The sequence below is a fragment of the Neophocaena asiaeorientalis genome, unplaced genomic scaffold, assembly GCF_003031525.2.
Source record: "Neophocaena asiaeorientalis asiaeorientalis breed wild unplaced genomic scaffold, Neophocaena_asiaeorientalis_V1.1 scaffold315, whole genome shotgun sequence".
Classification (NCBI taxonomy): Eukaryota; Metazoa; Chordata; class Mammalia; order Artiodactyla; family Phocoenidae; genus Neophocaena; species Neophocaena asiaeorientalis.
Genome location: NW_020172011.1, coordinates 644609 through 653616, shown reverse-complemented (window position 1 = coordinate 653616; position 9008 = coordinate 644609). Strand labels below are relative to the sequence as shown.

Sequence of the window (9008 nt, the reverse complement as noted above, 5' to 3'; positions counted from 1 at the left end):
GTGAACTCAGGTCAATTAAGCAAATGGTTTACTTTTTTTAAGCTTCAGTTTCTTCTTCCATAAAATGGCAGGATTGGATGAGATGAGCTTGAAATCACTTACTGATTTAATGAACTTTATATGAATCTTCTGTGCAAATAAGAATACAAAGAATGAAAACAACTTACAAAAATAAATTTCTTCAGATATCATTGAATTGGGATATTACTTACATCACTACTCCTCATGCTTCCTGCTTTCCCCTCATTCCATGATCAATGTGCTTAACTTGTTACTCATCTTTTCATACCAATATTATTAGCTTTGTACAGAAACATATTTGTGGTTTCCATGGGAGCATTTCATTTTTGTCAAATTCTTTCTGTTCTGAATGTTAGGATGTCTGAGTCAGAATACCAGTGCCAATTGCAGAGACAGAACCAGAATATGATCACTGAGTCCAACATTATAGGATTCTCAAACCTGGTACATCTGCAAATCTTTCTCTTCTTTATTTTCCTTCTGGACTACCTGACCATTCTGATGGCCAATGTAACCATCATGACTGTATTCATCTGAATTGGGCTTTGCACACCTCTATGTACTTCTTTCTCTTTGGCCTCTCCTGCTTTGAAATCTGCTATACATTTGTCATTGTACCAAAATTCTGACCAAGGGCTTTCCACAAGTCTGATTATTTGTTTCTCTGGGTATGTTTCCCAGCTCTATTTCTCTGTGGGCTTGGCTTGAACCAACTGTTTCCTAATTGCTGTGATGAGCTATGATTGCTATATTGCCATCTGCAACCCTTTCAACTATACACTCATTGTCAGCTGAGCCACCTGCATGCAGTTGGTTTAGCCTCAGGCTTCTGTGGTTTCCTGATCTCTGTGGTTGCCAACGTCCTGGTTTTTAGTGTACACTTCTCTGCCTCCAACTGAATCAACCACTTTTTCTGTGACATTTCTCCTGTCATAAACCTGGGCTGCACAGACACCAACCAGAAGGAGATGGTTATCTTCTTCCTCAACATTCTGGTATTGCTGGTTCTCTTAGTGTTGATCTTCATCTCCTATGTCTTCATTGTTTCCACCATCCTCAAGATCTCCTCAGTGGAGGGACAGCATAAGGCCTTTGCCACCTGTGTCTCCCACATCACTGCGGTTATTTTCCATTATGGCCTTGCTTCCTTTATGTACTTGAGGCCCACATCCCTTTTCTCCTCTTATAAGGACCAACTTGTGGCAGTGACCTATACAGTGATCACCCCACTATTTAACCCCCTCGTCTGCACACTGAGGAATAAAGAAGTGAAGACGGCTCTGAGAAAGGTTCTCAGTAGATATTTATTTCCCAAAACTATATGAGTGAGTCAATATGTCAGGGAGGTTATATTCAGAAAAATGTCTTAGATAAAACTTCAATTCTATAAACAAATTGATTTTTAATCAAAAAATAGAAGTAAAGCCTTCAAGTCACCTTAATCTTTTTTTATTGTAAAGTCCTTCTGACTGGAGTGCCAAGATAGTGGATTAAGGAGACTCAGCTCAACTCCTCCCACAGACACACCAAAATTACAACTATTTACAGACAAACTATTGATTAGAAATACTGGAAGGCTAGCAGAAAAGATCTTATACAACTAAAGATATAAATAAGGACCCGCAACAAGAAGGATAGGAGGGGCAGAGATGGGGTATAGTAACAACCCATAACCCTGAGTGGGCAATCCACAAACAGAGGATAATTGCAATTCTTATGGAGAAGCTCTGCACCTGGAAAATGACACCCAAGAATGTTTGGCTTTGAAAACCAGAAGGGCTTATTTTTGGGAGAGCCAGAGGGCTATACAAAGTAGAGATTTCACTCTTAAAGAGCACACACAAAATCCCACAGACTCCAGGACCCAGGGAGGAGGCAGTAATTTTAAATGACCCTGGGTCAGACCCACCTGTTGATCTTGGTGAGTCTCCTGGAGAGGCAGGAGGCAGCTAGTGCTCACCCTGGGGACATAGTAACTAGCAGAAGCCATTTATGGGAGCTCATTCTACCATGAGGACACTCATGCTGGCAAGTGTCATTTTAGAATCCTCCCTCTAGCTTATCAGCACCAGGACTTGGTCACCCACAAGACTGTACTGTGAAGTCACAGGCCAATCAGTTAGCCAGGAAGGTACATAGGCCCAGGCACTAGCATGCTGGGTCCTAAGGGACCCTGTCCTGACCACCAGAGGGCCCAGGACCCAGTCTCACCTACCAGTGAGTCTGATGTCAACTTAAGGATGCCCAGGGCCCTCAGACAGAGACCCTGAAACACAAATCCTGCCACCAGTGGGCCATCACTAGCCCCAGGATCAGCCTCACCCACCTGTAAGGGGCACCAGCTCTGGTTCCTAGGCCCTGCAGCCAGAAACATCATGTTTACAATTATATCAAAAAGAATAAAATACCCAGGAATAAATCTAACTAAGGGGTAAAAGACCTGTACTCAGCAATCTATAAGACAATGTTGAAAGAAATTGAAGATCACACAGATAGAAAGTTACACCATACTCATGAATTGGAAGAATTAATATTGTTAAAATGACCATACTTCCCCACACAATCTACAGATTAATGCAATCCCTATCAATGGCACTTTTCACAGAACCAATGGCATTTTTCACAGAACTAGAACAAAGAACTGTAAAAATTTTATGGAAACACAAAAGACCCTGAATAGCCAAAACAATCTTGAGGAAGGAGAACAAAGCAGAATGTATCACATGTCCTGATTTCAAACTATACTACAAAACTACAGTAGTCAAAATATTATGGCATTGGAACAGAAACAGACTCATAGATCAATGGAACATAATAGAGGTCCCAAAAATGAACACATATTTATATGGGCAATTAATCTATGAAAAATGAGGTAAGAATATGTAGTGGAAAAAAGACAGCCTCTTCAATAAATAGTGTTAGAAACACTGGACTGCTACATGCAAAAGAATCAAATGACTAGTTTCTCACACTCAACACAAAAATAAACTCAAAATGGAACAAAGTCTTAGATGTATGACCTGAAACCATGAAACTTCTAGAAGAAATTATAGGCATTACTCTCTTTGGCATTGGTCTATTAATATTTTTTGGACATGTCTCATCAAGCAAAGGGCAACAAAAGTGATTATAAACAAATGGAACTACATCAAACTAAAAAGTTTTGCACAGCAAAAAACAAGCAAGTTATCAACAAAATGAAAAGAGCATCTATGATGGGCGAAGATATGTGGAAATGATACATCCAAAAAGGGGTTAGTATCTAAAATTTAAAAAAAGAACTCATGCAACTCAACATCAAAAATCAAAGCAACCCATTAAAAAGTGAACAGAGGATCTGAATAGACATTTTTCCAAAGAAGACAAGCAGATGGCTAACAGGTGCATGACAAGATGTTCAACATCACTAATCAACAGGGAAATGCAAATTAAGACCAAAATAACATACCACTTCATGCCTGTCAGCATTGCTATTATTTTAGAAAAAGAAAAGAAAAGAAAGAAAGACAAAAAAGAAATAACAAGTGTTGGTGAGGGTGTAAAGAAGAAAAGAAGCCCTAATACACTACTGGTGGGAATGTAAATTGACACAACCCCTATGGAAAACAGTACGGAGATTCCTCAAAAAATTAAAAATAAAACTACCATATGATCCATCAATTCCACTCCTGGGTATTTAACTGAAGAAAATAAAAACACTACTTTGAATGGATATATGCACCCCTATGTTCATTGCAGCTTTGTTTATAATATCTGGGATATGGAAGCCACCTAAATGTCCATTGATAGACGAATGGGTAAAGAAGACTTAATATATATGCATATATATACAACTGAATATTACTCAGCCATAAAAAAGAATGAAATCTTGCTATTTGCAACCACATGGGTGGACCTATAGGGTGTTACGGTAAGTGAAATAAGTCAGCTAGAGGAACACAAATATGGTCTGATTTCACTTATTTGTAGAATATTTTTTAAAAAATGAACAAACATAACCAAATAGAAACAGTCATATATAGAGAGAACAAACTGGTAGTTACTAGAAGGGATGAAGTGAGGGGTTGGGCAAAATAGGTGAATGGGGTTTAGAGGTACAAACTTCCAAATATAAAATAAATAAGTCATGAGGATGTAATGCACAGCAGAGGGAATATAGTCAATAGTATTATAGTAATTTTGTATGATGACAGTTGGTTACTAGACCTAATGTGGTGATCAATTCATAAAGCATATAAATGTTGAATCATAAGGTATATAAATGTTGCATACCTGAAACTAATATAATATTGTATATAAACTATGCTTTAATAAAAAATAAAATATTATTAGGGACATAGAAATTTCATAAGAATATAAAGATAAATAAGAATTAATAAATGAAATGCATTTGTTAAATCACCTGATAAAGTCAATAATATAAAAATAAATTATATTTCTGAGTTTCAGCAGAAAAGAAAATCTCTGTGTCTAGTAATATGAAGTATGGAAATACAAAAGAACAAGAAAGGCCAAGTAATCTTGAAGAAGCACAAACCTAGATGAATTATAGTTCCCAATATAAAATATATAAGAAATTCATATGAAAAAGAGAGTACAGTATTGGTGCAAGTATACATACCTTGAGCAATGCAACAAAAAAGAATTCAGAAATAAACCAATACATATATATTCATCTGATCATGACAAAAGTGACACTGAAGTTCAAGTGCATCCTCCCACATCTGGTATAAAAAATGATCTTTATAAAAAATAGTACAAGGACAAATGGGTATCCACAAGACAAAGCAATTAATCTTTACCTTTATCTCATACCATATACAAAAATCAATTCTACGTGGATATTAGAACTAAATGTTTAAGGGTAAGCAATAAACTTTTTAGAATAGTTTTAAAAATTATGATCTTGTGGAGGCAAAAATTATTTAAACAGCATACCAAAGCATTACTCAGAAAGTATAAGATTGATAAATTATACTTAATTAAAATTAAGAATACTTGTTTATCAAATGACACCTTAAGAGAGTGAAATGCAATTTTCAGAACCAGGATATTTGAAATACACATGACTAATTAAATAACGATTTATAGAATGTTTGTAATTTTCTGTTCATCAATAAGGAAAAGAGATATTCCCCCATTTTTAGGGTGCAAAATATTGAACACAACTCTCAAAAAGGAGGAAATCCAATTGGATGATAAACTTATGAAAAGGTGTTCAATTTCATTAGTATCATGAAAATGCAAGTGTGATTACCCACACATACCAGGATGTCTCAAATGAAAATGAGTTGCAATATTATTTCAGGCTGAGGTTTATCTTCCTAACTGACCAAGAGGAAAAATCCAGAGGATGTGGAGGAAGAATAACTGAGGAAGGAGAGCATATTTGACTCTCACCCAATGTTGCAAATGTGGAGCAACCAGAAGTCGCATACAATACTGGCCAGAGTATAAACTGGTCCAAACACTTTGAAAACCTGTTTGGCAGAGTCTAGCATATGGAATATATGCATATTCTCATTTGATATTTGCTGTGTAACAAAACACTTCAAAGCACAGTAGGTAGGAGTCTTGCTTCTCTTTTTGTGACTGGCTTATTTCACTTAGGAAAAGGGATATTGTTGTTTATGGAGTTTCAGATTTGCAAGATGAAACAGTTCTGGAGATCTGTTTATAACATTATGAATATACTCAACACTACTGAACTGTACACTTAAGTGGTGAAATGTAAATTTTATATAAAGTGTTTTGTTTTATTTTGTTTTGTTTAACCACAATATATATATATTTTTTTAACATCCTTATTGGAGTATAATTGATTTACAATGTTGTCTTAGTTGCTGCTGTATAACAAAGTGAATCAGCTATAAATGTACATATATCCGCATATCTCCACCCTGGTGCGTGTCCCTCCCACCCTCCTTATCCCACACATCGAAGTCGACACAAAGCACCAAGCTGATCTTCCTGCTCTATGCAGCTGCTTCCCACTAGCTATCTATTTTTTTTTTTTTTTTTCCTTTTTTTTTGCAGTACGTGGGCCTCTCACTGTTGTGGCCTCTCTCATTGCAGAGCACAGGCTCTGGACGCTCAGGCTCAGCAGCCACGGCTCACGGGACTAGCCGCTCCACGGCATGTGGGATCTTCCTGGACCAGGGCACGAACCCGTGTCCCCTGCATCGGCAGGCGAACTCTCAACCACTGCACCACCAGGGAAGCCCTAGCTATCCATTTTACATTTGGTAGTGTATATATGTTCATGCCACTCTCTCACTTCATCCCAGCTTACACTTCCCATTCCCCATATCCTCAAGTGCATTCTCTACGTCTGCATCTTTTTATTTCTGTCCTGCCCCTAGGTTCTTCAGAACCATTTTTTTTTTATTCCATATATATGTGTTAGCATACGGTATTTGTTTTTCTCTTTCTGATTAATTCACTCTGTATGACACTCTCTAGGTCCATCCACCTCATTACAAGTAACTCAATTTCATTTCTTTATATGGCTGAGTAATATTCCATTGTATACACGTGTCACACCTTTTTTATCCATTCATCTGTCGATGGACACTTAGGTTGATTCCATGTCCTGGTTATTATAAATAGAGCTGCAATGAACATTGTGGTACATGGCTCTTTTTGAATTATGGTATTCTCAGGGTGTATGCCCAGTAGTGGGACTGCTGGGTTATATGGTAGTTCTATTTTTAGCTTTTTAAGGAACCTCCACACTGTTCTCCATAGTGGCTGTACCAGTTCACATTCCCACCAGCAGTGCAAGAGTGTTCCCTTTTCTCCACACTCTCTCCAGCATTTATTGTTTGTAGATTTTTTGATGACAGCCATTCTGACTGGTGTGAGATGATATATGATTGTAGTTTTGATTTGCATTGATTTCTCTAATGATATTGAGCATTCATTCATGTGTTTGTTGGCAGTCTGTATATCTTCTTTGGAGAAAATGTCTATTTAGGTCTTCTGCCCATTTTTGGATTGGGTTGTTTGTTTTTTTGATATTGAGCTGCATGAGCTGCCTGTATATTTTGGAGATTACTTGTTTGTCAGTTGATTCGTTTGCAAAGATATTCTCCCATTCTTAGGGTTGTCTTTTCGCCTTCTTTATGGTTTCCTTTGCAGTGCAAAAGGGGTTAATTTTCATTAGGTCCCATTGGTTTATTTTTGTTTTTATTTCCATTTCTCTCGGAGGTGGGTCAAAAGGGATCTTGCTGTGATGTATGTCATAGAGTGTTCTTCCTATGTTTTCCTCTAAGAGTTTTATAGTGTCTGGCCTTATATTTAGGTCTTTAATCCATTTTGAGTTTATTTTTGTGTATGGTGTTAGGGAGTGTTCTAATTACATTCTTTTACATGTAGCTGTCTGGTTTTCCCAGCATCATTTATTGCACAGGTTGTCTTTTCTCCATTTTATATTCTTGCCTTCTTTATCAAAGGTAAGGTGAACATATGTGCATGGGTTTATCTCTGGGCTTTCTATTCTGTTCTACTGATCTATATTTCTGCTTTTGTGCCAGTACAATACTATCTTGATTACTGTACCTTTGTAGTATAGTCTGAAGTCAGGGAGCCTGATTCTTCCACCTCTGTATTTCTTTCTAAAGATTGCTTTGGTGATTCGGGGTCTTTTGTGTTTCTCTACAAATTCTGAAATTTTTTGTTCTAGTTCTGTGAAAAATGCCATTGGTAGCTTGATAGGGATTGCATTGAATCTATAGATTACTTTGGGTAGTATAGTCATTTTCACAATGTTTATTCTTCCAGTCCAAGAACATAGTATATCTCTCCACCTTTTTGTATCATCTTTAATTTCTTTCATCAGTGTCTTATAGTTTTCTGCATACAGGTCTTTTGTCTCCATAGGTAGGTTTATTCCTAGGTATTTTATTCTATTTGTTGCAATGGTAAATGGGAGAGTTTCCTTAATTTCTCCTTCAGATTTTTCATCATTAGTGTATAGGAATGCTAGAGATTTCTGTGCATTAATTTTGTACCCTGATACTTTACCAAATTCATTGTTTAGGTCTAGTAGTTTTCTGGTAACATCTTTAGGATTCTCTATGTATAGTATCATGTCATCTTCTGCAAACAGTGACAGCTTTACTTCTTTTCTCATTTGGATTCCTTTTATTTCTTTTTCTTCTCTGACTGCAGTGGCTAAAACCTCCAAAACTATGTTGAATAATAATGGTGAGCATGGACACCCTTGTCTGTTCCTGATGTTAGAGGAAATGCTTTCAGGTTTTCATGATTGAGAACAATGTTGGCTGTGGGTTTGTCATATATGGCCTTTATTATGTTGAGATAAGTTCCTTCTATGCCTGCTTTCTGGAGGGTTTTTATCATAAATGGGTATTAAATTTTGTCAAAAGTTTTTTCTGCATCTATTGAGATGATCATATGTTATTTCTCCTTTAATTTGTTAATATGTTTTATTACATTGATTGATTTGTATATATTGAAGAATCCTTGCATTCCTGGGATAAACCCCATTTGAGCATGGTGTATGATCCTTTGAATGTGCTGTTGGATTCTGTTTGCTAGTACTTTGTTGAGGATTTTTGTATCTATGTTTTTCAGTGGTATTGGCCGGTAGGTGTCTTGTTTGGTAACAACTTTGTCTTGTTTTGGTATCAGGGTGATAGTGGCCTCGTAGAATGAGTTTTGGGGGGTTCCTCCCTCTGCTATATTTTGGAAGTGTTTGAGAATGATAGGTGTTAACTCTTCTCTAAATGTTTGGTAGAATTTGCCTATGAAGCCATCTGGTCCTGGACTTTTGTTTGTTGGAAGATTTTTAATCACAGTCTCAGTTTCAGTGTTTGTGATCAGTCTGTTTATATTTTCTATTTCTTCCTGCTTCAATCTCGTAGGTTGTGCTTTTCTAAGAATTTGTCCATTTCTTCCAGGTTGTCCATTTTTTTGGCATATAGCTGCTTGTAGTAATCTCTCATGATTCTTTGTATTTCTGC

At 36.8% G+C, this 9008-nt stretch overlaps 1 pseudogene; it reads left to right on the top strand.

The window, feature by feature from the left end:
* The first annotated feature begins 378 nt into the window (after nt 1-378).
* Nucleotides 379-1346, top strand: LOC112403357 (olfactory receptor 10T2-like; annotated as a pseudogene).
* Nucleotides 1347-9008: the final 7662 nt, after the last annotated feature.